General features: G+C 40.3%; 1 long non-coding RNA gene across 1 annotated transcript in view; it reads left to right on the top strand.

Annotated features, from left to right (window-relative positions):
* LOC142602548 (uncharacterized) overlaps window positions 1–26,713 on the top strand; it is a 50,263-nt gene that overhangs the window by 674 nt on the left and 22,876 nt on the right. The window lies entirely within an intron of this gene.

Raw genomic sequence — 26,713 nt, 5'->3', positions numbered from 1 at the left:
TCCTATACTGGCATTCATTAAAAACAACTCCACTGAACTCTGTAGCATCACTCCTGGTCTAAAACAAGAAAGCAAATTAGGCCAATGCATTTGCTGCATCCCTTCACGTGCTTTTCATTTTCAAAGTGATGTGCAAATATAACCAAGTAATTTAAATATATATGGGAATGCTTATGAAAGAGTACTAGATGTGTGAAATTACTTTTTTTTTTTTTTTTTTTTTTTACAAAGACAGGATTTTGTGTAGGATTTCTCACACACTCAGATTTTGAACAAATTTGGAGCCACACCAGAGTGGTATTTTCTGTAACATGTAATTATGCATCCTTTGGGAAGCTCGGGCTCTAATGAGAAATCCAGGAGAGTGTTGCAGGTAGAAATCAATAGCCAAGGCAACACTTCAGATCTGCAGAGCTGAAATGCTGAATTTGTGCATCTAGCAAAATGGAAAGCAAGATGTCAACAGCAGAGATTTCTGTTGACATCAGTATTATTGCTCTCTGCAACTGCAACTTAAGAACGGAGTAGATTTACGATACCGTGATAGCGATACAGCTTAAGCTATTGAAGATTAGCAGGGAGGTGGCCTGACATGGGAGTAAGTGCTCAGTTTAGCAAACGTTTTGAAACTTGGCTAAATCATCTCTGAAAACTTGAAGAAAAAATAGCACCAAAAGCTGACAAACATCTTGGCACGGAGATGAGTAAGTTTTAGCAGCGGGTATTGTTGCCCGGTCTGTCCACACTCAGAATAAAACCGTTTTCTCCCCTTGATTGCCAAGGCGTGGTGTGCATCAGACGCAGAAACGGCTCTGCAAATGTCAGCGTACCGTATAGGTGGTTCGTTATGAGAGTGCTTAATCGTTTGTCTGCGTTAGGGAAGAGGGTTAGATAACCATAAGCAAATTGGACAGTAGCCATTCAGCCTTACATAAGCCGCGTGTGGACAGACACAGCTTTTGCAGGCGCAAGAAATCACTGAGGCAATTTAGTTTTTGCTAGGGAGGTAGCTGGTGACTCACCTTTCTAAATCAGTGGAGATGAGGGAAACTTTCCAAAAGGAATGAGGAATGGCTCATGCTTTTCCTGTATTTCATCAGGAATTTACGAATGAGACCTGTGAGGTAGAAAGTATCACCGAACCCCACATATTTGCTACGTGAAAAGATTTTTTTGAAGTTGAAATAGATTTTTTTTCAATTTAAATGAGATTAATGTCAAAAAGTATCTGCCAGTTTGAATTTTGTGTGGCGTTCAAGCAGCTGTTTTGCAGAGATCTCTAGAATGTCAGCTTTAGAAAGCTACAGATGAAAAATGAAAATTACTATGAAAATTCCTTGGGATAAAAAGCATAGATACTCCCTTAACTGTACTAGCCTATCAGTTTAAGAAAGTAAAATATGAACTTGGGGTGACGAGAGCTAGCAGAACATTTCTGAAATGTTTACAAAAGTCTCCTTCTGAAAAATTTTCACCATCTGATGTCCAGTGTCAGCTGCAACAGGAACCTCTGGAGAAGATGCTACCGCTTGTCCTCTGATTGAGACACTGATGAATGTTGTGATTAAGACCCTCAGCATGTGACCGGGGTCAGCTCATCTCTTCCTGGCGTTCCTTTGCACAATTTGTTTATTAACACAGTTAATTTGCTGCAGAATACAGGGCTCGGACCCTACGTATGCTGGATACCTGGTTCTCACTGAGTTTGGGAGAGATTGGTGACCAAATAACATTTTGGGGTTTGAGTCCAAAAGCCTGTTATTGGCAGCGAGCAAAGTACTGGCTGTGCTGGGTGGCGATGCCAGGCTGCTGCTGGGTCCTTACCAGGGCTGGAAAACTGAAGGCATTCCCGAGCATCACCGGGGCAAGAAAAACTCCGTGCGTTGCTGCTTAGTCTTGCCACTGAATCTATAAATAAATCTCGATAATGATGTTTCGGGACTGTGAGGTTGGTTTGTCGTTTATTAATATTCTACCCTTCAGCAGAAATTAGGACAGATGGCAAAGAAGTTACAACCGAACTTGCCCTTGTATTTAAATATCATTAATGTATGCTATAATCTCTAGAATACAGGCTGTGTCTAGAGACCTATTAGGCTTTGATTTATGAATTAGAAGCTAGAAAATAATTCATTTCAGCAACATTCAGTTTATAGACCTGGACGGTTCATTATAGTGAACGTTGTTGCATTCAGTATGCATCACAGAGTAACATAATTTATTTGAGACAGGTGTTTTTTTAACCAACTGAAATAGTAAAATATTTTACTAACTTCTAAAATGCCTTGAAACTGGGGATGTAGTCAGATTTATTTCTGAAGAAGAAAGTAACCAAGTTAAGTTCAAATTAGTTCAGTGTGCTGAGTAAACACATAAATCTGTATAAAAATCTGAGTACAGATAGTACCTAGTAGCTGATCCCAGATGCTTTATTAGGGGCGGCTCTAGGTAACCATGAGGGAGTCAAAGTACATAGAAAAAGTTTCATTAAGTGTATTGATGAATTTGAGCCAACCATAGGACTTCATTGTTGTCTCCATGAACAGCGAATCTGAGCTTTAGTGAAAATTTGGAACTTTGGAGGAAATTTGAAGATACGGTCATGCTGCAGGCTCAAAATATGAGCAGGGATTATTGAGGAGTTGGTTGCAACAATTCCCTGTGCTCCCGTGCGAAGTGGAGAGCAAGGATCATTTTTGATGCAGGCGCAATGTTATTTCTCATTTTTTTTTCCATTTCTTCTCTTCATCAGTTACACATTAAATATCCCATAAACATGTTGGAGCTACCAAATCATGCCAAAAGTGGGTGGTTTTTTTGTTTTAAGAGCTTGATCCATTGCAGCAACAAATCTTTGCTGCTTTCTGAGCTGTGGATTTTCCTGCACTAGGGACTGAATAATATTCACGATAGTGAGCTTGACTCAACTCCCTCATATCCGTATAAAATTATTCTATGAACTTGAAAGGGATTGCAGAATAAGAGGGGAATTGGGGCTGGTTGTGTGGTTTGGGGTTTTTTTCCCCCAAGAAGTAATACAGATTTAAATGAACAGCTTTTGTATCTTCAGAGTCTTGCTAATGTTGCTCCACAATGATAGAGGGCAAGTGTATTATTATTATTACTATTATTATTATTATTACTATCTTCTTTGATATTAGTACTATTTTCTTTTTTTCATAAAGCATTGCCTAATAAAACAAGATGTGAGGTTTGCAAAAGGGACTGTGGTTTTTTGTTTGTTTTATTACAGAGCGATTAAGTATCAAGTTTTCCTTTTCTTGTTAGAAGAAATCAGGTTGTAATAAAGGTAGAAGCTGCTAAAACATGCGTGTCTGAGAAAGTCAGCAACTGTTAGCTACATGGGCCAGTAAACATGAGAAAACACCCTGACCTCTTGTTATGTCATTGAAAAATACAATACAGGTCACTATACATCTTTTAAACAGGCATAGTTTTGCTGAATTTAGTGCTTTTTCTGATTTGGTTTTCACCTCTAAATTGGGAAATAGATTTAAGCCCCATCATTATATTCTGCCATAACAACTGATATGTGAAAAAGGAAAGGTAAGCAAGACCTGCTGCGCCTTGGAAACCACGAATATGTTGGTGTGAGACGAAAACAGCAAGACTCTGAGGCAGAATAGTTTCTTTAGCAAATTGCTGGGAAAAATATTCTTTGGCTTCAAGGTGCGAATGCCTCATTCAGTATTAATGAGTATGCCCCGTCGTAATTGCTACGGGTCAAACCCAGGCATGTTGTGAAGATAAGCACCGCGTGTTTCTACAGGAACACTGATCACAGTAGTTGCTGCTACAAATTGGCATGAAATGACATGGGATGTCAGAGATCAGAGCTTTGTCATTTTAATTCCTGAGTTTGCATCCCGTACGTTGGAATCCTCTCCTGCCCCTGAGAACAGCCACCTTTAAGTAAATTGAGTGCAAATGCTGAACTGGATACATACATTCAACATCACGAGCTGCCATTTAAAATAGCTTCACCATTCTTACGCAAGTTCATGATACCTAACTTCAGGCTTGCAGCTTCAGAGATATCGGGGTCTAACACCACCTCGCAAACGACTGACTTTTGTGGGCATATTTCTGGCCAAATAATGAAGAGCAGCAAACACTCTGAGATCAGACTGGTCCAAAAAGCTTCCTAAACCAAAGCAGCAAGAGCAGACAGGGTTTTGATCCCAAGGATGCTTCCTGATAACCATTTCTGGTGGATGTGCGGTAGAGGTAGATGTTTTTTATGGTAGGTTCTATTTTTACTTGTTGAACAGCACTTTTGCCTCCTATAGCTATAGGAGCAGAGGTGGGCAACCTCCCCTAGTTTTATGCTGTGTATACAGTGGCTGAGTTCCTTTTTGGTTTTTGTCTGTTTGAAGCTCTAGAGAGGTCAGATCTGTAACTTTATTCTTGTGTCAGCTGGAGATAGAGATGAGAAGTGAAAATAAAAACATCTCTCTCTTGGTGCGCTGCTGGGGAGTGCCAGGAGCAGCCTGAAGCAGGGTATATCTAAGTGCTCCTTCGGGCACCATCCAGACTGCTGGTTTGGGGGGGAGATTTCAGTTTGCATGCTGTGAACCCAAGCAGTCAAACAATAAAATCTGCTTGAGCTCATTCTTTTTGTTTGCTCTGTTAATGCTCCTGTGCAGCCAATTCCTTACCATTCTCTTGGTGGAAAGGGATTCAATTTCTCCTTGTTCCTACTACTTGCAGTGCGACAAATCTCCCAGCCCATCCCCAACCTGGCTTTCACAGGCTGCATTTGTAATTACTGCTTCTATGACTTCTGTCTGGCTGCTTTGGAAGGAAACTGTAAATCATTCCGTTTGGGAGGCAGAAATGTCAAAGCTGTGTTTTTACCTGCTCTCTGTACTTTGTGTGCTTTCCCGTGTCAGAGTCTGAGGGATGTAACTTCACCTGTCATCTGCACGGTGAGCTGCATGGAGGGAGGGATGCTCTGTCTTACCACCTTGTCTCAGGCTCTCACGGATCAAGTGAAAAAGAAACATCTCATTTCTGTGATCCTTCAAGTTCTTGAATGTGACTAAGCTGGAAAGAGCAAAGCAAATTATAAGCACTCACTTCTGGCACAACTGTGTTATGGATAAGGAGCATGTCCTTGGAGCTGCATTGTGTCCTGACAGAGATTAGACCGTGACCACAAAACGCCGGCGTGGTCTCTGATTCTTGTACCACGGCATGAGCCATCGGCTGGTGTTTACTGGGTACAGATGGCTTCCCCTCACCGTGGCCTCGCTGCCCCGTTGGAGCAAACTTCATACTTGCTCATATGAACGTGGGCTGTGAGTGAAGGGTGAAGGCTTAATAACCCCGCTGAACCTGTTGGTTCTGGTCCACCAGCATGAGAAAAAAAAGAGGTGATGTTCAACGTCCTTATTCTGGTATAAACACAGCTGAGTTGCAGCCTCTTCGTCTCTCATATAAAACAGGCATTTTAACCACGAATATCTGAAAGATGGAGGGCATTAAAAACAGCGGCGGTAGGAGATGCCATGCAATGGTGTGGGCTTTTAAAAGTTGGAACAACTTGTACAGCTAAGTACAAAGAGGCTAAGTTTCAAGGTTTTAAAATTTTGCTGCAAGGACTGCACACAGATCTAGCAATGCCAGTGAAAAAGAAAGTGGTGGGGTTTTTTTTTCCACCGAGGAAAACACAAAGCACTGCCTAGCAGCTTACCCTGTGGCTGTGTGTACCAGGTTCTCTGTAGATACAGCAAATTTGCCAGTACCTGAGCGGTTAAATGTTCTGCAGCAGCCTGTGTCTCAAACCACAGCACAGGGAAGAACCCATGCATGGGGAGAGAGGGTCAGATTCCTTTAATGACTTGGTTATTAAGAAAATTGAAGCTAATCCACCATACTGGATTTGCCCTGGATTCAGTCTTTGCTGGCCGTTACTTAATCCTTGCAGAATAGTGCACTTATCCACTTCTTCCCTGTAAAAATAAAATAATAATAATAAAAAAATTGCATTTTAATTTGCATAAATTGTTCTAGAAATCTAAATTAAGTCTAAAAAATGAGGTGATGAAAAAGCATGCAAGGAGGATACAAAGAGGACTTTTTTCCCCTTACATCTGTGAACAAAGCAACATAGCCTGTGTATCTGCTATAAAATTCTCCCAAAAGCAATCGAGACCACTTTCTTTCCCATTGCAGATGGCAAGGATATTTGTTTCAAGTGAGACTGATCTATATTTTTATAAGAGAGTGAAGTAATTGATTTTAATTAAACTCTTTTCTACTTGGAGCATTAATTAGCTCATTAGCTATTTTCCAATGAATCCATCCTTTTTAAAATATCTTATGCCATCAATAACAAGGAAATTGTTTTCAAATTCTTAACCTAATTTATTAAATACCTTTCCTATAACTAAGAATCTTTATTCTCCTGTCTGCATAGACTGAAACATACTCAAGTGAATATCTGTTTTGGCTCTGTTAAAATTATTTTTAAATGCCTAGTGGCCACATTTAAAATCCATAAGAGAAAAATATGTTACAAAAGATGCCTTATACGATGTCTCTGGTGGCACCACTAACATATAGCTTACAGAAAAGCTTTGAACTAACAAGGTCATTTCTCAATGCAATGTTTTGTAAGGTTGCAAAGGCTGCAAGACGATTGCCAACTCTCTTTTTAAGAAAAAACATCCACAACACTTGATAATTTTCAGAATTATTTGCAGGCAGATTTTTTTCAGATCATTTTTGTCGCCATTCACAGGATTAGATACTCATTACTCCTGACTGGCTGGTTCTGTAGCAGCTCTTTCCTCAGCAGAATCCATATCCTTACAGAGAAAAGTGGGGAGTGTTGTGTTTTCAGTGGATGTTCCTGAAGTGCCTCTCTATTAAAAAAAGAATCTGCTGCTGGTTAAGCAATGAACAGTTTGCATAAAAGGGATTAGGTCAAAATTCCTGAAGGAGAAAGTTTCAAAGGTTTAAACTGCTTAATGCTTGAATTTAGTCCCCAGAGCTGTGTAAATGTAACCTGCAAGCATAACTGAGCATCAATGATTGTTCCAAGATTTGACTCAACAGGAGTGTGATTTTTCAATACTTAGCACAAGTGTGATGCACTTTTCAGTTCATGGCATTCTTCAGGTTGCATTTTCCACGCTGTGTCGTTCCTCACTTACTGTGTTTTACTTTCTCTCAGGAGAAAGGAGACTCAAGTATTTAATTATCAGCTGATGGGGCAGCTCAACTACGAAAGTCTCTATTGCCATAGTCCTGACTGGGGGAATAATCCTGCTCCTATGGAGTCACCAGTGTATTTTTCATTCAGTACACTGCAAATGAGAACAAATGTTTTTACTGACAGAGGATAATCCTACCAAATAAGATTGCATTTACCCCTGGATTTCATCACCATGATTTTGGGCTCAGAGGAACTACCAGTTACAAACAGGAATGTCAAATATGCAGAAAAATGTTTCTTCACTTCTGTGTCCACTGCGGTGTGACCTGATGCCCTTTCATATCAAAGATCATTGTTCTGTGGAAATGTACATCTTGGATATTGGATTATGTCCCTGTCCGCTCCTGTCCAAAGAGGAAGTCCATGTGTTCAAGGACTGCTGGGGGGGAGCAGAAGTTGTCCGGATGACATCTAAAGAGGAATGCAGGTGTCTAAAACCAGGTGTAGGAGGTGTCTTGGGCTGAGTCGTCTCACATGAATAAACTTAGCTCTCTGACGGGGAGGTATTTGGCCTACCTTGATCTACCAGTATCCAGTAGATAATGACAAGAACTTTGAGAAGACAGTTCTCCCTATCCTAGAAAAGACTGTGGACACTAGTGGGCTGTAATGCCCTCTGAGGGTGTCCATCTCTCTTAACTGGTAAGAGGTAGACCCTAGACAGTGAGACCAGACTGAGACCCGCCCTTACAGGTGACTAAAATTAATGGATATCCTATTTTAGGAGGCCCAAACTTCAGTTTGGGATCTCTCTGCTAAGTGATGTTCCCGTTGTCTCTACGGATTGACAAGTTAAGAAAGCCGTGGGTTCACGAGTGTCCCAACGTAAGCAGGCAGGCGTCGGTCGTGCTGCTCTGGGTCACGCTGGGGTCCCCGCGTGCTGATGTCTGACTAGCTCTAGCCTGGCTCTAAGCACTCCTGACATACTGGTGCAGCTGGACCTTTTATAATCAACATCTTTATTCTGAAAGTCTAGCTGATGGGTAAGGATGAGGACGGGAGGGATCACTGGTACTTTTCCTATGTGAAATAGCATTATGGCTAAAGAACTTGTCAAAGAAATGCCTGACCTTCCTTGGCAGGGGACAGAGTCAAACCCACATGAATTTTCCAGAAGTGCGTGCTAACCATCAGGCTACTGCTTATATTGGCTTTCTTGTGCATTCCCTTTTCCATTGACCACCAAAAAATCCCCAAAGCAATTTATATTTGAGATTATTAAAGAACAGTAGCAAACAGTCAATACATAGGGTCTGAGGCAACACAAGGGATTGACATGAAGTTTTTTTGAAAGGTGAAGCTGTAATCATGATATTCCCTGCATTCAATTTATACTCTTGCCAGTAGCAATTTGAATTCTGTTAATTGGTAGTAATTTTATGTTCCTCTGTGAATTTTGCTGGTGGTAATTTTCTTACCGGGTTGTGATCACCTAAAGACTGTATTTGTGTGGGGGAAAAAATTCTTTTTAAAAGTTACACTACCACATAATCTTACTTAGTTTGGAGGCATTGTTAATTGGTTTATTTTCAAGTAGTGTTTTTCAACATATTTCACTTAACATGCTAACATTTTTGACTACTTTTCCTCCTGTTTGTTTTTATCTCATCTCTTTATAATCACTCGATTTCAGTGACTCATTTCTCATGTTTCCATGGGTTCATAATCATATCACGCAGCCCACCTTTTTTCTCACCTTTCTCTCTATTCTCTCAGAACTAATTTTATGTTTCTTAGTGATTCAAAGTATGAGGCTTCTAAAGATTTAAAAAAAAAAAAAAGGGGCGGGGAGGGAGGTGAGCTAAAAGAAAATGATATATCCACAGGCAATTGCAGAGGAGGGTTTGCGGAATCTTTCAAATTTGCTTTTGCAATTTTTAAAAGGTTAAAATTAAAGAAGTACAGGGCTAAACATCAGCCAAAAGCTCATAAGGCTTTGCCATTCACGTGAATGTAGTTTTGAGCCTGCTGACTGTAACGCTGCCAGTTTGTTCACTTTCTCATGCAGTTGTGAATTCCAGCCCGTTGGGCTGAAGGGCTCGTCACCACGACGTACGGCACCCAGGCACTCCGACCCCAGACAGAGCTGCCATTTGGCTGCAGCTGTTATAATAGGCAGCGACTCGGAAGCAAATTTTTCCAGCTCCCTGAAGTTTGAACACCAGTATCCTTTCCTCTCTTCCCTGCAGTAGGGAATTAATAATGAATTATTACCTGAAATGGGAAATTTAATATTTGAGGCTCTTCCCTTCCGGTGGCTGTGCTGTGGTTCCTAAGGAAAAGCTACGTGTTCAGCGGCACTTTCCCCCCAAATTCTGAAGAATAAATTGTGGCTGTCAGCGTTGGGGACTGAGGCGTTTTTGATTCATGCCGGGATGCCAGAAAAGCTGCTACCTGTGTCTGATTCATTTCACAGCTCAGTGAGGCCACAGGTAGCTCTTCTTGAAGGTTGTTATTCATATCACACCACAGAGCACTAGATTAGGTGCCAAGGATGCTTATGAAGGGAACAGCGAGGTCCCTTCGCAAACAGAAGCTCAGGCTGAGCTGTAACATGAGGTGTGAGAGAGCACAAGGAAAATTGCGCGGATAGCCAGTTACGACACATATGGGTCTCTCCATTGTTAATTTGAAAGTACTAAATTCATTGCGAATTAGATTAAATGCATTTCCTTTGGGGTGACATAAGTTCAATGAGCAGAAATAATGAAAGTTTCAGCAAACACTGTCTCTCTCTGAAGAAGAGAGTTTAATCTGTAATGAAATGTTGCAAGAATATGCAGTAGGATGGGCCAACACTTCAGTAACTAGCGCTGAAGTCCCGAAGAAAAAGTACTTTATTTTCACTGTTTCTCTGGGGAGATGACGGACATGATTTCTTCCTTTCATTTCTACAGATCACCAGTTGTACATGCAATTAGATGTGCTTGCCTACTTGTATCTGATCTTGAGTAAAATTTGTGGAAGTTTCACTGTTTACAATGAATTTAAAATAGACACTAAATCCCAGCGAAGTCTTTGCGTTTTAAAGCACTTGCGCTGTTTTCTCTGGTAAGTGACGGATTGAATTCTGTCATTTGCTATAATCTTTTTCAGCTATTTAGGAGGTTTTTGATACAATATTATTGTCTCTTTTTTGCACAGTGTAGTAAATCATGGGTAGCCCCGAAGTCATGCTTTTGTTACAAAGAAGTAAATACCTTTCTGGAGGAATAATTAAAACCAGAACATATAGTTTTGCTGACTGACTCAGTGAATGTTGAGTAGACACAGTGGGGTGGGTATATACATTAAAAAATGCTGATAATGGGTGAACATGCAGAACTGAAGCTGATTTAGAGATAGGAGACACTGCTACTGAAGAATATAGAAATTAGAAACAGATTAATGTTGTAGTTTAAAGTCTTTTGATATTTACACTGTTCATCATCATGGTGACTATGTTTTCAGATAAATTGTATCATCTGAGTTAGGGGTGTAGGTTATATTAAAACAATTCAAAGTACAAGGAACAATACCCTTCCAGTAGCAGCACATCCACATCATGAATGCATCTGGTCTTGGAGGACACCAATTTTTAGAAGTCTGGTACAAAGACAGTTCATACCTCTGAGCTTCATCTCAGGTCTCTGCGTATTCAGCTCTAATTTCAGGTTTGTGGTTGGTTTTTTGTTTGTTTTTGTTGTTGGTTTGGTTTTTTTTTTAATTTATATAAGCTAGTAACAGTTTTTACAGAAAATCAAAATTGTTCATCTCACTGAGTGGTTCCACCAGACAAAGCTCTAATAATGTTTATGTTCTAACCAACCTGTAAGAGCATCTGAACTAAGAAAATGTGGCAAACAGCCATGCAAGTTCCATTGGTTGCAACCATGTGTTTGCCTTCAAATTTGTTTGTGGACTCAAAGAGATGTACTATAACTGCACGTGAAACAAAGTTCAAGGAATTAACTTTGAGAGCAAGCTGTAGGACCAGGAGAGAGAAAATTAATTGATATGGGCCAGCTGAGTTCAAAGAACTTAAAGACCTAGAGAAGAAACACTGACTCATGTTTCAGCCTGAGTAAAGCACGTTTTCTTGGGTTGAAATTGTTTTCTTATGAACTTCATAAAAGCGGACAAACCAGAACTCCCACAGCTGAATACTGAAATAGTACAGTTCGTGCTATAAAGTGGGAGTGGGGCAAGATGATGATGCTTATAGGCAGGCAATGGCCAATATAGAAAATATAAGGAAAGCACAAATAGAAGGTTGAAGAGCTTTTCAAATGGAAGTGTAATACTTTGGGTGGAAAAACAGTATTAACATGTTGCCTTTGTTTAGGCTTTAAGGAAAGTTAAAATCGTATGAAATCTAAGTTTAATAACAAGTCTAGCTACTAATTAAAGCAACTGCAAAAATGTCAGTTGGGAAAGCAGAAGGAAACAAAAGCATGGTTTGCTCATGAAACATAACAGCAAAGCTGAAATGCAGGAAGGTGTCCCAGATGGAGCATTGTTCCTTTCCCTGTGCGTTGCATCTGGTGCTGCAGACACACATCAAGAAAAAATACAGTAAATTAAAGTCAAGCATTTGTCTAGCAGTCTGTACGGTGTGATTGCAAAGAGTGATTAGGGATTAAATCCTTCTGACAACCGAACCACTTAATAACAGAGGTTTCATGAGATAGAAGGCTCAAGGCAACTGGACTATGGAACAATCAGAGGGTTTTTTTGGTAGAAAAATAAAAATAAAAAAGCATCAAAAAGCCCCAGCGTATTCATTGAAGGTAATTTATTTTTCTTTTGCTTATTTGAAAACTTACCTTCCTTGCAGAATTAAGCATTGACCTTAAAAATAAAGCATTTGGAGGGAAGGAAGGAAGCAGGTGGGCAGACAACAAGGAGCACAGTGAGTTTTAACTGGCTTCACAATGCGTTGAAATTATTTCTCTGAGAAAAGTTTCACCACTTCTTAGCAATTACTGGAAGCAGCTCAGAGGCGGATTTTATAACAGACGATGCTTAGAAATAGCTGACATTACCAAAGTGTCATGTGCAGAGTAGAGAGAGAAACTGGGACCAGTCTCTGGAGATGAAAAACTTTTTGACAGGACAGTTTGGGGTTCAGATTCATAGCTAGGCCCTCTTTTTAGGTTTGAACTAATTGTGATTACTCACGGTAATTTCTCCTTTTAAAGATTCCTTGAATTTCTTACTCTTCCTCTCAGAAAGTTATGCACAGACAGTCAGAAGCAATGGAAGGAAATTGCTTTACAAATGTGAAAGCATCAGTGGTAGTAGAAGCCAATCTATATTATCAGCAAATTTCTGAAAATAAACTACTGTTTAAATCATGCTTGTTTGTCAGTGTGTTCTCAGTTTATTTTTCCCTTAGGTCTGATTAAATCTGAGCAAATTAATCTAGAATTACACCAGCATTACCAAAATAAAGGGATTGCTTAGCATAACAAAGCTGGTAATTAGTATAATTCTAGAGATAATAGCATCATCAGCAGCGAATACCTCTGTGGGATGTATAGCCAAATTGTGACTATCTGGAGATACCTCCCTTCAACAATGTTACCTTGACTAGCTCTGTTATCTTGAAGCTCTTCAGGTGGTAGCTTCTCCCTCTGTCTTGAACAGCCACAAGTTCTTCAGATCCGTAACTGCAGCAGCTTTTCTTGAACAAGCTTGGCCAGCCACAGATAATTACATGTGCTTCTCAGCAGTCAGACCAGTATCGATTAGGTAGTCAAAAGTTTCCGTCAAAACAGCCTGATTATCTCTGTCCCCAGTGAGTTTGCTACTCCTTCTCCGTTATTGCCCTGAGCGCCTCGGCGGCACCCGGCTCTGCTTTCGGCCCCCCTTCCGCACGCTCTGAATTGCAGCGGCAGCACAATGGGGCTATGCTGGAAGTAACATTTGAAGTCATGTGCTGAGGTCACAGTCTTACTAGTCATTTAAGAGATTAAAAACATTTTCTAACTCGTGGTGTCAATTAAAATGCAAGTCTAGAGCAAGCTATGCTGGGTAACTGACCGATTTGTTTCCAATGGCCTGGTCAGACCTGCTCATTGATGTTGGGGCAGATAGATCTGCGTGCATTCAGAAGCCTGTCTTTGGGGCTGCTTTTTTTTTTTGCTTTTTTTTTTTTAGGTACCAATGGTTGACGTGGTTTAGGCCCAGCCGGCAGCTGAGCGCCACGCGGCCACTCACTCACTCCTTCCCCAGCATGATGGGGAGGAGAAGTGTAACAAAAGGCTTGGGTCGAGATAAGGACAGGGAGAGCTCACTAATTATCGTCACGAGCAAAACAAACTGAACTTAGAAAAAAGGGATTCATCTAATTTATTACTAAACAGAATAGAGCAATGAAAAAAAAAATAACATCAAGTCTTAAAACACCTCCCCCCACCCCTCCCACCTTCCCGGGCTCAACTTCACTCCCGGCTTCAACCTCCTCCCCCCTCAGCGGCGGGGCAGGGGGGGGGAATGGGGGTTGCAGTCAGTGCAGCGCACATTGTTTCTGCCGCTTCTTTGTCCTCGGGGGGAGGACTCCTCTCATCACTCCCCTGCTCCAAAATGGAGTCTCTCCCACGGGCTACAGTACTTCCCGAACTGCTCTGACGTGGTCTCTTCCATGGGGTGCAGACCTTTAGGAGAAAACTGCTCCAGCGTGGGTCTCCCACGGGGTCACAAGTCCTGCCAACAAAACCTGCCCTGGCGTGGGCTCCTCTCTCCATGGGTTTACCGGTCTGGACAGGGACTTGCTTCAGCCTGGGCTTCCCACAGGCTACAGCCTCCCTCGGGTGCCTCCACCTGCTCCAGCATGGGGTCCTCCACGGGCTGCAGGTGGAATCTCTACACCCCCTCATCCTCCCTCCATGGGCTGCAGGGGGACAGCCTGCTTCACCATGGTCTTCACCACGGGCTGCAGGGGGATCTCTGCTCCGGTGTCTGGAGCACCTCCTCCCCCCTCCTCCTGCACTGACCTTGGTGTTACATCTTCGCACTTCCCACTCCAAAAAACTTCCCCCCTTCTTAAATATGTTATCACAGGGGTGCTGATTGGCTTGGCCTTGGCCAGCGGCGGGCCCATCTTGGAGCTGGCTGGCATTGGCCACAGGGTCTCACAGAAGCCACCCTATAGCCTATGCCCCCACTACCAAAACCTTGCCACACAAACCCAACACAATGGTGCCCACAGAAATCTGGAAACGTTCACTTCCAGAAGTGAACTGCCCCAAAGACACCTGAAGAGTTACAGTGAAGGGGTGAAGCAATGGCCATTGTCTTCTTTAATCCTCTGCAGCCAAGTCCTTACTCTTCAGCAGCTCCGAAGTGTCTTGACAGCATTGGTACAATTCGGGCAGGGTCAGTAGACGTGAAGTCAAGGGGGTAGATGTTTTCTGGGCAGTGGAGCTGGGATGGGCAGGTGGTATCTGTCTCTGTAAATTCCTTCAGATTCTACTCAAGTCTCAAAGAAGAGTTAAGAACTCAAACATTAATTATTGAACACAGAGTAACATTGCCTTTTGTGTTGGTTTTGCGTGGCAAGGTTTTGGTAGCGGGGGGGCTACAGGGGTGGCTTCTGTGAGAAGCTGCTAGAAGCTTCCCCTGTGTCTGACAGAGCCAATGCCAGCCGGCTCCAAGACGGACCCGCCGCTGGCCAAGGCCAAGCCAATCAGCGCCTCTGTGATAACATATTTAAGAAAGACAAAAACAGTTAGAGAGAGCTTTTGCAGCCAGAGAGAGGAGGGAGAAGATGTAAGAACATCTGCAGACACCAAGGTCAGTGCAGAAGGAGGGGGAGGAGGTGCTCCAGGCGCCGGAGCAAGATTCCCCTGCAGCCCGTGGTGAAGACCATGGTGAAGCAGGCTGTCCCCCTGCAGCCCATGGAGGGAGGATGAGGGGGTGTAGCGATTCCACCTGCAGCCTGTGGAGGACCCCACGCCGGAGCAGGTGGAGACACCTGAAGGAGGCTGTGGCCCCGTGGGAAGCCCGCGCTGGAGCAAGCTCCTGGCAGGACCTGTGGATCCATGGAGAGAGGAGCCCACGCCAGAGCAGGTTTGCTGACAGGACTTGTGACCCCGTGGGGGACCCACGCTGGAGCAGTTTGCTCCCGAAGGTCTGCACCCCGTGGAGGAGACTCACGTTGGAGAAGGCCGTGAAGGACTGTCTCCCGTGAGAGGGACCCCACGCTGGAGCGGGGGAACAATGAGTCCTCCCCCTGAGGATGAAGAAGCAGCAGAGACACCGTGTGATGAACTGACCGTAACCCCCACTCCCCGTCCCCCTGTGCCGCTGGGGGGGGCAGAGGTTGAAGCCGGGAGTGAAGTTGAGCCCGGGAAGATGGGAGGGGTGGGGGGAGGTGTTTTTAAGATTTGGTTTTATTTCTCATTCCTCTACTCTGTTTTGCTTAGTAATAAATAAGATGAATTCCCTCTCTAAGTTCGGTCTGTTTTGCTCGTGATAATAATTAGAGAATGATCTCTCCCTGTCCTTATCTCGACCCGTAAGTTGTTTTTTTTTCATTGTACCTTTTCTCCCCTGTCTAATGAAAGAGGGGAGTGATAGAGCGGCTCTGGTGGGCACCTGGCCCTCAGCCAGGGTCAACCCACCACACCTTTGAATAAGCAACTTAAACCAAATCATCCAGGAAGTATCAGCTGACAGAATCTCAGGGGGGTTGCTACAGGAGTCTTCGAGGGTCACGTACCTACTGCCTGCACGTAAAGAAAGCACAGGGAGCACAAGGTTTGTGCTTGTCAGCACTTAGAATTTTTTTTTCTGGGTTCTCTGAATTGTCTGAGGTCTCACTTGGAGGTAATTTTACTTTCTCTCACTAGCTAGTATTTGAGTGTCTGGCTTTTTCAGTTTAGCATAATTTTTAGTTAGCAAACATATGACAAATTTCCTCCTGGACTGGCTGAAGCTTGGCTTGACCTTGGTTAACTGTTTGCTATTTCCCAAGACATGAAATATAATTTAATCATGAATTTTATAATTAAAATTGCCAAGAGGATCTCATGTAATTAATTATTTACTACTGTAATGTTTTCTGTGCAAATGAGAGAGGTGATTTAAAAAATTTAGTTCCTCTGACCCACACATCAGATTAGAGTATTTGAGGGACTGACATAAGCAAACTTTTTTTTTTGCCATCTTCTTTCTTAGCAGACTAAGGATACCAACATCTTCATCTCTTGCTGTAAGATTTCCGGTGTCTCACATCTCACAGGGGAAATGAAAACTCTGTGACAGTTTCCATGTCATAGCTGGATAGTGATAGTTAGATATTAGGAAAAATTTCTAAGAGTAAGGCAAGTGAAATTCTGCAATAGATTGCCCAGGGAAGTTGCTGAGTTTCTGTTAGCTTGAGGGGTCCAGGAACAATTTAGACAAGCAGGTAAATTTTTTGTTCAGTTCAAGTGATCTGACACTACAAGTAATTCCCAAATCTGAAACACTGTGTGGCAGCCCCATCAGTTGGCAGAAACGTGAGGACTCGGTTACATCCTCAAGATTTCAGACAGGCCTGTTCTTAAAAGTAATTTAACTGTCTACTCATTGCAGTTATTGTCACATCCCTCAGTCCATCCACAAACCTCATGTTTCGCAGCATGTAGGTATGGAGAAAGGCCATACAAAATATCTGTAATTCATGGATGTGAAGTTAAGCTGGAAAACAAGCAAAGTGAAATGTAGAAATTGTGAGTTTGGGAAAAGCAGCGTACTGTTGTCAGAGAGCAAGAGTGAGAATCAAAAAACCTGCACCTTATTTACAAAAGTTCCTTCAACTTGCTGCACGATGTTGGATAAATCGTTTTAATGCTTTTACTCTGTTCCTACTCCCGCTTTTTGTCTGCCTGTTTACGATGCTACCTGGGACTTTTTCTCTGCTTTGTCTCTACAGTGCTTTGTACATGCACAGTCTTAGCCTGTAGCTGGAATTCCCGAGTTTCACTGGATAAATAGTCCTGATCGCAGTGAGGACAATCTCTTGCCGTGCAAGTACACGGTACCAAGTAAAAGGCATCCTATTATGTCGAAGCACCACTTAAATTTAATGAGAATATTAACTGTTAGATATCCCATTCCAAAACCCTCTATTCTCCAATGTATCCAGCCAGAGAAACATTCCCACAAAACAGCCTTCCTGCCATAGTTTTTGCATATGTGCTGTAGCAAATGACTTGCCAAAGCTGAACTTCATAGGGGAAATTTTTTTTCTTGCAAATTGAATGTATGACTGTCAGCGCACTGAGTAAAAGAGTGGTGGGCAACTTGAGGCACTGCAGTTTCCACTCTGAACTACAGCATCGATCAAGGTCTCATCAGGTAAATTGGAGAAGGGGAGAATCTGGCTGACTCTCATTAGCAGTTTCTTGCTAGTAAAGCCTATTAATCTCTAAAGGAGAACCACAGCACTAGAAATACCTAGCTAGGAGCTGGGCAAATCAAGAGAAAATGTACTGTAAAGAGTAATTTTTTACTGGAAGAGAGATGGCCAGGACAGTTCCTGTTCTCAGCATGTGGTTTGTTCTATACATTCCTGTAAATAAAAGGGATGTTTTTATCTATAATTTATACTTAACTATAGCACACAAAAATTATTTGTGTCTACTTTATAAGTACTGCAAGAATAATGTGCTCTTTTTCACTGCAGCTATTACATTATTGATATTTCTAGGGCAGATTGTGCCACCCAGCAAAATTTACTTATAACATACTCAAACTAACCCAATAACATCAAACAAAACCTCACAAATAAGCCAACAACTTCAAACAGAACCTCAGAAATAACTAAAAAAGCATCAGCTTTAAAGTTTCAATCAATAGCAGAACTGGGTCGTTATCTAATTCTTCCTATATGTAGTCTTGTGGATGTGGCTTTAATATGAGTAAGATATAGATATGGGAAGAATTGTACTTTATATAGGACAGGATGAGAGCACAGTATTGAATACCTATTCAAAATACATATACATTGCAAAATATTTACCATTCTGCCTTTCAGTTTGCAGAAATTTTACAGTGGAAAGCTCAGCAGGTTATTCTGGACCAGTAGCTGAATTCTCTTCTCTCGTGTTGGTATCAGTTTGGTTTTTCCTGAATTTGTGGTATTATTATTGGTTACAGATTTACCAATGTAATTAGCTGTAATAATAACCCAATATAATAATAAAATAATAATAAGCTGAGATCCTAGCTGATAGACCCATTGAGCTGAGCTGTCCCCAAAATGAAGAACTGAAATTTCTTTCATGGATTGTTCTACAAACTGTAGGTTGACGCTTAGCAATGTGTGATTATTCCAGCTTCTGCTGCAGGACAAGTTCGATAGGCACAGTCATGTAAAGATTTACTTCATCTAGCACTGCATTTGTTAGTGCAAGGGTTAAAGGTAAAGGTTATCACAAGGGTCTTTAAGAAATCACAAATCTGAAGGAAATTTTTGTTCTTGAAATTTGAAATGTCAGCGCCTTAAAAATAAGTTATTTGGCCCATTTTTGCCATCTTTCTTGCTATTAGCACTGAAATAGTGGCATAGATTGTTCTGATAATTGCTTTCAGAGTCTCAATTTTAAAAGTGTAACATCAAATTGATAAGAATTGTTAGATTCCAAGATGTGAGGCATTTTGGCTTTTATTGGCCAGAAAACCAATAGACAATAGCACAACACACGATAGCATCTAAAATAGTGCCTTCGCTAAACAGGTGCTAAATGATGTGAAATAAATTTGCAACAGAGCAAAGATCTGATTTCCCAAGAAAGATAATTTTAAATCACTGCTCATGAAAAGTCACTTTTTTTTTTTTCTCCCCACATGAAAGAGCCAAAATTTTAAGGACACTTTTGTGAATTCTGAGAAAATTGTGAATGCCCCGGGGGACGGAGCCCCAGAAGAGAAGCAGCAGCGAGCCAAATTCATGTTGTTGATATACTGAGAAAAAGAGAAGCACCACTTTGCTCTGTGCCAGGGTTCAAGCTGCAATATAGGAATCTGGAAGCTTTGACACATATTTTAGCAGGCAAAATGAAGCAGTTAGCGTGGTTTATCTGTTACAGATGCTCCAATTTGCAGCTCTGCGCTGTATTTCTGGGCAGTGCAGCGAGTCACCGCTTCCCAGCTGTCATATTCTTTAAGGTGCTGATCCAGCCTGGTGTCATCAAGGGCAATACTAAATAGATTGCATTTCCAGGAAAGTACACTCAAATATCGAGCGTGTTAGCTGCATGCAAAAAAGAGAACAACAAGCACCCCAGGTAATTAGAAACTGTGCACTGGAGAGGGGATGAAGTGATCAGCAGACGGCATTTTTTTCATTACTTCTTTCAGATTGTTTTGACCTCGTGTGGTTCCCCTTTGACTGTAAAGCCAAATCAGAATGACAATCATTGCCAAGAAACTTCCATAACAGGCAGTATGGAATAGAGTAGGGAATAAAAATATATGCTTTTTGAGTAACACTTCTCTTGCTCTCAGAGCTAATCACCTTGCTAAGAGCTAGTACATGTGACAAAAACATTCTGTGGTAGATTCTTCCAGTGCCCCATGAATGTAGGTAGCTCTTATATTTTTAATCATGTCTCTTGGCATGCATAAAATGGAAAGGTCTATCCTTTAAAAGGACGATAATTTAAACTGAATGCTGGATGTTGCAAAAGGAATTATTCATATGCATGTTTTACATTCCTAAAATAAATTAACACAATTAAGGTATTTGGTTTTTTTGGGGGAAAAAAAAAAGCCCACAAAAAAACAACCCACAGTGCTTTCTTGAAGCAGTGACTTTATGTTGTGTGAACGTTATCAGGATATGCTTAATCCAGTGAAACTCTTAACCCTTGTCAGTGTCAGTGAGATTTTATGATGACTGCCTGGTGACTTTTTCTGGCTTAGCTGTCTTAAAGCCTTTCTGCCAATATACTAGTTTGAAATAAATACATTTAACCTTGCATTAAATGTGTTTCCTTCCGAATCATGTTTTCTCTGGTTAATCCCCCCTGCAAGTATCCATCAAACTGGTAATGTATATGACACATTCTTATTTTTTCTTAATAAATCCATAGTCAAGACTGGAGGCTATGAACAGAGAAAAGAATGTCATTGTTAACTAGCAGAATATATTTTGATATTGTGTGGACTCATTCCATGTGTGGAATCATTCTATAATTCTCATTTTTAGTCTGTGCTTTTTGTGTAGACTAAAAACTACACAGATGTGTTATGGGCCAAACAGCTTAGGGCTAAAATGAGAATTACCCAATATCAGGTTGGGACAGGCCTTGTGACAGTTATGGAAATATATTGGAATACTTGCTGAAATAAATAGGAAGCAAGGAGGAAGGAGTGGGGCTGCTGCGTGGCAGGGAAGGGGTGCACATGGTTCTTAACTTGCCTCAGTGCTCAGCAAGGTTGGTGACTCTGTAAAGATAATGGCATTGAGCATATGAGTGAAGAGAAGACAGGTGACGGGGTTGAGGAAATAGTCATAAACTAATCTGGAAAAAAATGCCGAGAATTCATTGCAATCAGATTTGAGGTACTGCCCCCAAAATTACAATCTGTAAGGAAGATCCCAGCTCATTCTGGTTTTATAAATTTATAAATATATATAGATGTACTACCCAATTAAATAAAATAGAGTAACAAAAAATAAAACTACAGATGGATGAATAGCTTTTTGTTCAACATCCCTCTGAGCAGCCCTCACTCACAAGAGAGAGAGATCCCTGTAACTCACACTGTGGTTTTTCAATATTCATCTTGCTGGAATGTATCTTTTCATTGGATTTCTGCTTCTGAATTAACTATTAACATACAGTTAACTCTTTAAATGTCTTGCTTGTAGAGGGAATAAGGTAAAAGTAGGGCTTTTTTATTATAAACTCATGATATTCTGTCTGTGATGCTTTGTCTCATTTGCTGGCAGTATCAATCACATCTTCATTTTCTGTTTTTATGCTACTATTTACAGTATCCCATCAAAAATAATCAAGTGTCTGATCAAATGGGAGATCCAAAGCAAAGAAAGAATACAATATGGGATATTGATTTAAGGGTAATTGAGATTATATGAACAAAACTGTATTACTTTTACTACCCTCAGGCCCAAGAAATTTCTGTTTACTTGCAGAGAAGTGAGAGTTCTGGATAATTTCCATCCTAATATTCTGAACACGGAAGCCTGGAGCAGGAGTCTGCATTAAGAACAAGAAAGATTTTATTACACTTCTGTTTAGGCGTGCATATTGGAGCAGGGAGCCAAAAAATGCAATACATACATTATTAAAGAAGTTGAGGGAGAATTGATAAGGCCCAAACCAGTCATTTGGTTTGAATTATAGGGAAGACAAAGATTTGGAAACTCATCTGTAGAAGAAACAGCTTAAATATAGAGGTAAAATAGGAAAAAGAAAAAATAAATGTAAGTCTGCAAAAAGTATATTGTTAGAATCATCTTACATTTTTCTTTGATATTAACGTTAACAATCCAAAACAAAAAAAAAAAAAGGAAATTGAAGACATTGTAGTAAATTGAACTGTTCTTTGCTGTAGAAGTTGATACAGTATCACTTGTGAAATTATGTGTTAATTTGGGTAGGATAAGACGTGATACAAATTTTGTAACATGGTAAGTAAACTGGCTGTGAGGAACCAGAAACAGGCAATGTTGAAAGGAAAAGTACTGAACTAAAGATAAGATGATTAGTTTATTTCCTCAATAAATATTTTTAGGTTCCTGGCAAAACAAATGGGAATAGGCTAATAAATTCCTTGTTGGTCTGTGATAGACAATGAAAAGAAACAGGCAAAGAAAAATAAGTCTAGGCTACTAAAAGTAAATGCTATGAAGAATAAAATAAACATATAAGTAAGATACAACTACCAGGAAAGATTGAGAAATCACTGCAGATGTGCTTTAATAGTAAAAATATGACCAAGGAAAATGTTGATCTAGTGAATGAAGAACAAAAGCTATCAGTCCATGACACCAAAAAGGGCAATATTTCAACGCTCCTTCTACATCAGTTAACTGCAAGCAATTAAGATAATTACATTTGAAAGGGTCTGGAGGATAGCAATGTTTCAGGAGAGGAGAAATGCAAATACAGTTTCTGTCTTTAAAAATATAGCAAGAGGAGAAAAGAATGATAGATTCTAAGAAAATAAATTTCAAGATTAGAACTTAAAATCTTGATAGTTTGAAGAAATGGCCTGAATCAGCTGGGACAGGGTTCAGCAGGGACAGTCCTACATACTACATAGGGACAGGAATGTCAGCTGTGTAATTACAGAATGGGAACTATTGAGGGGGCATGGAGTAAGAACAAGTCACAGGCTGGACGGGAGTTAGGAATAGTATATTTCTGCAAAAGGAGTCGCTCATAATGGGGTGTAAAAGCAAGAGAGTAGCCTGCAAGATCATTGGCTCTCCTCCCAGTCTCTTAATCACAAACAAGATCCGCCCTGGTCTGGTTTTGGCTAGCCTGAGGAAGAGAAGACTTAAAGCAAATGGAGACATCTCCCAGTACGTAAACACCCCCCCAAGCCTATAAAAGAAACAATTCACATAGTCCTCATGTTGCAAGTGGCCAGGAATAGTCTGTTCTCATTGTTCATGCTGAACAGGATGGAAATTCTAGCAAGAAAGGGTGAAGTTTGATGTTTAGAAAAAGCCCTTTTCTAATGGTGAGGATATGGCAGCTTTGGAACAGTCTACCTGGTCAGGGTATGGTGGTGTCAGTGCTGCTGAGCTGGAGAAACATCTGTCACTAACGACAGTGATAACAGGTCCTGCCTTGGTGCAGGGGCACAGACTCTGTGACCTCCTAAGGTTTCTGCCAACCACATGTTTCTGTCATTGTGTGACTGCATTTAAAGATTTGTGCCAGGTGAACGTTTTCCATTTACTATATTCTTTTGCTTTTCCGCTTGTCAAAATGAAAAATAGCCTGTTCTGGCACAGAACTGTTCCAGATGAAACTGTCAGCCAGAAAGCTCAATACCATAGGAAAGCTGCTTTGCACATACATCCTTTAGGACATCAGTTGAGTAGCCAGCATACCAATCCCCAAGCCTCAGAAAGTATGAAAAGGACTTGTAGAAGACAGTCACAACTTCATCAAAATCAGATGTTCATCTCATCCTCAGCATTTCCCTCGTATTTTGAGATCAGTAAAACCTGAATAAATGGGCTGTTACTATTCCACACGTGTGTGACTTCAAAATGCACAAAGGTTTCATTATGCACAAAGATGAGGAACTCAGGTATCCTAGAGAAACAACTGCAAGCTGGTGTATTCATTACAAATGTGGGCTTTGTTTTTCTGACATGGTCACTATATAGGCATAAAAGATTACAAGGACCAAATACAAATACTTTATACTACAGAAAGAAGAATAAAACAACTGTCAGAAAACATTTTGTTCTCCAAACCAACCAACCTAATGTAATGGATTGAAATCTTTTTGAAAATGGGACCAGCAATGTAGCTTGGTCTATACCACTTAGAAAACAGTTCATTAAAATAGAAAAAAGCTAGAAGAAAATGTGAAAGTTCCTTGCTATCACAGGTTTCACTAAGCCTCAAAATTTTAGCCAACGTCATACTTCTGTGTTTATATATGACATTCTGTGTCACAGTATCCAATGATCAGTCTACTCAAACCCAAGAAACTTGTGATTCCAAAGTGAACAGAACACAGCTGTCTTTTGGTTTCTTATCATTCTTAAATCTAATTTGTAGTCAGTAAAAAAATTTTCCCATTTCTCTGCCACTTCCTGGACTCTCATATTAGCTGTATATTTGTTGGGTAGAAAATTTTGGGTTTGTCATTGGACTTGCAAAATTCATTTGGAGGCTGCACACGCACGTGAATTGACTCTGGGATGAATATAATGACTTCCTTCCCTGTGTCACCACTGACTTGCACCATTGTCTTTAAACAAATAATTAATTACTCTGCTTCTGTTCCCTATTGGCGAAGCTGAGATAGTGCTACACTATTAGAGGTGGCTCAGTCACATCATGGTATGTTATTTAATAAGTAGAAATTCTGCTGCAATTTTATACGAGCTGCACTATTTAGACTCTAACTTAAATTACGGTTCACTCAGGCAAGCATTGCCAAAATTCTTCAGAAAATTTCAGGCAAGATGAATGAGTTGAGAAATAATCTCTGTAATCCTAATTTGAGTGCTGGAAGCAGGTTCTCAATTTGAGTTACAAAAATATGCAAGGAAGAAAAACCTCTGGAGAAAACAGTCAAGTTTTTATTTCAAGAAAATTTTATTTCAATAATTTATTTCAATAAAAGTTATTATTTCAATAACTCACCTCAGAGTTTGAATATAGTATTTCCTTCTTGCTCTGTGAATCTTTGGGATTATCTTTGCTTCACTCATCAGAGGGAAGAAATTTTGAACGTACATTTATGGAACTGCCAAATGTAAAGCAGAAAATACCCTGAATAATTGTATCAGTTGAATTTATCTTATTATCTAGCATAAGTCATGGATCATTCTTTACTGACTGGCTATCCAGAAGGACTGAATCCCAAATATAGATTTGAGTTTTGAGGATAATATATTTATTGAGCAACATATGCTTGCAGTAAAACATTACTCATATTTTTTTAACTGCATTCTGTTATGTCCTATGACTTCATGTAAAAATCTTTGCAGATAGGTACAGATTATTATCATGCAATAGTTCATGACCTATTAAAAATTTGTCTAATGTTATATAATAGGCATAATGTGAGAATTAAATTATAATCTTAACATATACTTTTACATCAGCTCTGAAATGAAGACATGGCAGGAAGGGAAATAGTAGTAGTAAAGAGAAAAAGGATCTAAGACAATAGCTTCTGTTCGTTTAGTATTATTTTCAAGTTAATTGAGCATCTGTTTGTAGGACCTTGTTACACCATAGTATCTTCGGTTTATCTTTGCTATTATGCTAGAACCCTCAGACGTTTATAAGGGTATGAAAGGAACAGCCCATTTAGAAGAAAGAAATTTTCAAATAATCCAACTGCTCCAGGATTGTGCGAGAAAGATGAAAGATGTTGGCACTTTGTAAGACAATGTCTTCGCTTCATCAGCAACAAATGTCCCTTTCCAGCATTTGAGAATGTATCTGCCTGGCAGCGATTATTAGCAGTAGGCAGTCTGACAAAATACAATTTCTTGTGATGGCTCTGAAATGTGAGGGCTGCATTTTCCTCAGCACCTGCCTTACGGAATTCTGTCAACTATGTAATCTGTAAAATTATTTCCTTCAATTATATTTCAAACAGATCCCATAATCTTCATTATAGCTTGTGTTGATCTGGTTTTTTATAAACAGAAATAGCTCCAAAAATGATAAGAATTTTCTGATATCATTCCCAAGATGACCTAGATTTTCTAAAAAGGGAAAGTTGAAAAATTTGAACTTACTTGTGTATCTGGGAGTGAGTGTTATAGTGGTCAAAACTGGTGATGATAAGTCAAACATCTGTAGTTATACATCTATAAATATAATGGTTGATTAGAAATTCAGTGGGCCACAGGATTTCCAAGGTAGCTTTCTGTGTTGATATAAAATTAAAGCAGAGTTTGTTTGATTTAACTTCTTTTAGTGTGAAGCAAAATAATAAAGCAATACACAGTAGGAACAGATGAGGCAGAATTTTGTACTAGGAGTGCAATTTTTCGATAACTGCTCTATTATTAGGTCAGGATAACAACCGTCTTGTGATTAATAACCAGAAAAGAAGTTTCTGGGGATTAGGTACTTCACAAATAATTCTAAATAGCTCTGTGCAGCAGGTTTCACGCTAATACTATTTTGATCCACACCTCCAGGAGCCATAAACTAGTTTCAGTCCATTGCCTTTTGTGAAATAACCTTGGTTTATACTAGCTGGGAAAACTTCCTTTGCATTGTCGGAATTGTTACTGCATAGTTTCATTGCAGTAGCTATGAAAAAACATGAAGCAGCAGCCAAGGCTTATTTATAGTTGCGTTAAAGATGTAGCAGTGCAGTAATGCAATGCGTTTTGGAATGAACTGGGATGCAGGTGCTTACCCTCAGTTTGCAGATGGGGCAGCATTTTGGGGCGAGGGGTGTTCAGCAAACGCAGTACCGTTGTTCCTAGCGAATTTCCACTTCTCTTTCTGGCTGTTCATCAGAGCTTGATTTTCCTGAGGGGAAAAAGGAAAACATATGTAGAATATGTAGAACAAATATGTTCTCAGCACAAAACATAGTTATCTTTTAAGGTATTTGAATTAACACAAGCCAAGAAATGAACTTTAGTAGCCAAACGAAATGAAAGGAATTGCAGATAAAATTAAATCCATGTCATCTTAGGACAATTATCAAGATTAATGAAGTCTCATAAATGTAGTTAAATCAAAGCTCATAGGTTTTAGGAACTTTTGAGAGACCTGAGGTATGTGAGATGCCACTTCTCAGTTT

This window comes from Balearica regulorum, chromosome 7 (genome assembly GCF_011004875.1).
Source record: "Balearica regulorum gibbericeps isolate bBalReg1 chromosome 7, bBalReg1.pri, whole genome shotgun sequence".
Taxonomy (NCBI): Eukaryota; Metazoa; Chordata; class Aves; order Gruiformes; family Gruidae; genus Balearica; species Balearica regulorum.
This window is presented reverse-complemented; position numbering and strand designations above follow the sequence as displayed.